The following is a 2,100-nucleotide window of genomic DNA, read 5'->3' as shown; positions in this document are numbered from 1 at the left end:
TGTACGACCGGGACGGCTTGGGAAGCCCCCCTTCTCCCAGGAGAAAGGGTCCTGGTAAGGGACAACCGGAGACAAGGGAAAGGGAAGCTCAGTGACCGATGGGAGAATGCACCATACGTGGTCGAGGGCCAGCAGCGGCCTGGACAGCCAGTATATACAATTCGGCCCGAAGGAAAAGCCGGGCCCGCTAGAGTGGTCCATCGGAACATGATCCGCCCCTGTCCGAACTATCCCAGCCCCGTAGAAGAGGCGCCAAAGGAGCCTGAAGCTGTAGCCCCGTGGATAGCAGGATGGGCCGTGATTCCAAGAGAACGGGGAAATGTCCCCGCAGAAATGGCCCCCAGAGACCCGATGGATATGCCTGCGGACATCGACCCTGCCTCGCCACCACGACGGTCCCAGAGGGAGAACCGAGGTCGGCCCCCGGCACGCTATGGAGAATGGGCGACTGAAAGGCGTTCTAGGGACTAGAACGGTTTGGCAGGGGGGGTATGTCACGGGGTGACGAAAGAGAAGCGGCACTAAGTCCCGTTGGAATTGTGTTCCCCCCGGGACGGTGTCGCGGTAACACCGGTCCACTTCCGGGTTTGCGCCCGATGTCACAATAACAACGCTAATGATAGATTGACATCTGGTGTGGGGAGTTTGACGTGGCGATCTGTGAGAGGATTATGGAGGCGGAGTAAACCACATAAAAAGAGAAGTGCAGAGACCAAAAGGGAGGTGAATTTCTGGGACGTTTGGGCTGGCGTGTGGAGGTATTCGAGGACTATTGTGGGGTTTCGGCTATCTGGCTGTGCAACAGTTATATCAGCGATCGAGTGGAGATATTCAGGACAGAAAGAGTGTGAGTTCTGGAAAGCAAGTGGAGATCAGGCCGCGCCATCACTATCGGAGGGAAGTTAAGAGACCTGATCTGGGACTTCGATCAATTGTATACATCTGGACTGGGAGTGATAACGTTGTGAAGTGGACGGAGCCATCGTTGGGTGAGTGCTGGCTCTATTTTCACTAAGAGTGGGTGTGCCGTGTCTGAAGTGGTGTGTCTGCACAATAAATCGTTTGAAGTGAAGTTACAGAGTGTGGGGAAGATATGTAGTTAATGCCGGACGCTCACCACCCCGAGAGCCCACCACCGTCACCGTAATCCACACCCAGGCACTGACCGAAGCATCTCCCAGCCGTAAGCCCCATTACTTATTCAAGAACACCTATTTACTGTTGATTACTTACTCTGCTGTACAGATCGCAGGATCCTCTGGGCTGAACGCCGCATGTGATGTCCCTATGAAAGGAGGTGGACACAAGAATTATTCTTTTCCTGGTTACAACCGAAGCATCTCCCAGCCGTAAGCCCCATTACTTATTCAAGAACGCATACTTACTGTTGATTACTTACTCTGCTGTGCAGATCGCAGGATCCTCTGGGCTGAACGCCGCATGTGATGTCCCTATGAAAGGAGGTGGACACAAGAATTATTCTTTTCCCGGTTACAACCGAAGCATCCCCCAGCCGTAAGCCCTATTACTTATTCAAGAACACCTACTTACTGTTGATTACTTACTCCGCTGTGCAGATCGCAGGATCCTCTGGGCTGAACGCCGCATGTGATGTCCCTATGAAAGGAGGTGGACACAAGAATTCTTCTTTTCCCGGTTACAACCGAAGCATCTCCCAGCCGTAAGCCCCATTACTTATTCAAGAACGCATACTTACTGTTGATTACTTACTCCGCTGCGTAGATCGCAGGATCCTCTGGGCTGAACGCCGCATGTGATGTCCCTATGAAAGGAGGTGGACACAAGAATTATTCTTTTCCCGGTTACAACCGAAGCATCTCCCAGCCGTAAGCCCCATTACTTATTCAAGAACACCTACTTACTGTTGATTACTTACTTCGCTGTGCAGATCGCAGGATCCTCTGGGCTGAACGCCGCATGTGATGTCCCTATGAAAGGAGGTGGACACAAGAATTATTCTTTTTGTCCTGGTTACAACCGAAGCATCCCCCCAGCCGTAAGCCCCATTACTTATTCAAGAACGCATATTTACTGTTGATTACTTACTCTGCTGTGCAGATCGCAGGATCCTCTGGGCTG

The 2,100-nt window shown here is 52.1% G+C and overlaps 1 long non-coding RNA gene across 1 annotated transcript; it reads left to right on the top strand.

Moving 5' to 3' along the window:
* The first annotated feature begins 691 nt into the window (after window positions 1-691).
* Window positions 692-1,691, top strand: LOC122142801. The gene is made up of 3 exons (XR_006158790.1): window positions 692-989; window positions 1,246-1,297; window positions 1,412-1,691. It is a non-coding gene; the product is annotated as an uncharacterized LOC122142801 (long non-coding RNA).
* Window positions 1,692-2,100: the final 409 nt, after the last annotated feature.

The sequence above is a fragment of the Cyprinus carpio genome, unplaced genomic scaffold (genome assembly GCF_018340385.1).
Source record: "Cyprinus carpio isolate SPL01 unplaced genomic scaffold, ASM1834038v1 S000000168, whole genome shotgun sequence".
In the NCBI taxonomy this organism is placed as follows: Eukaryota; Metazoa; Chordata; class Actinopteri; order Cypriniformes; family Cyprinidae; genus Cyprinus; species Cyprinus carpio.
The sequence above is the reverse complement of the archived record's forward strand: the minus strand, read 5'-3'. Positions and strand labels throughout refer to the sequence as shown.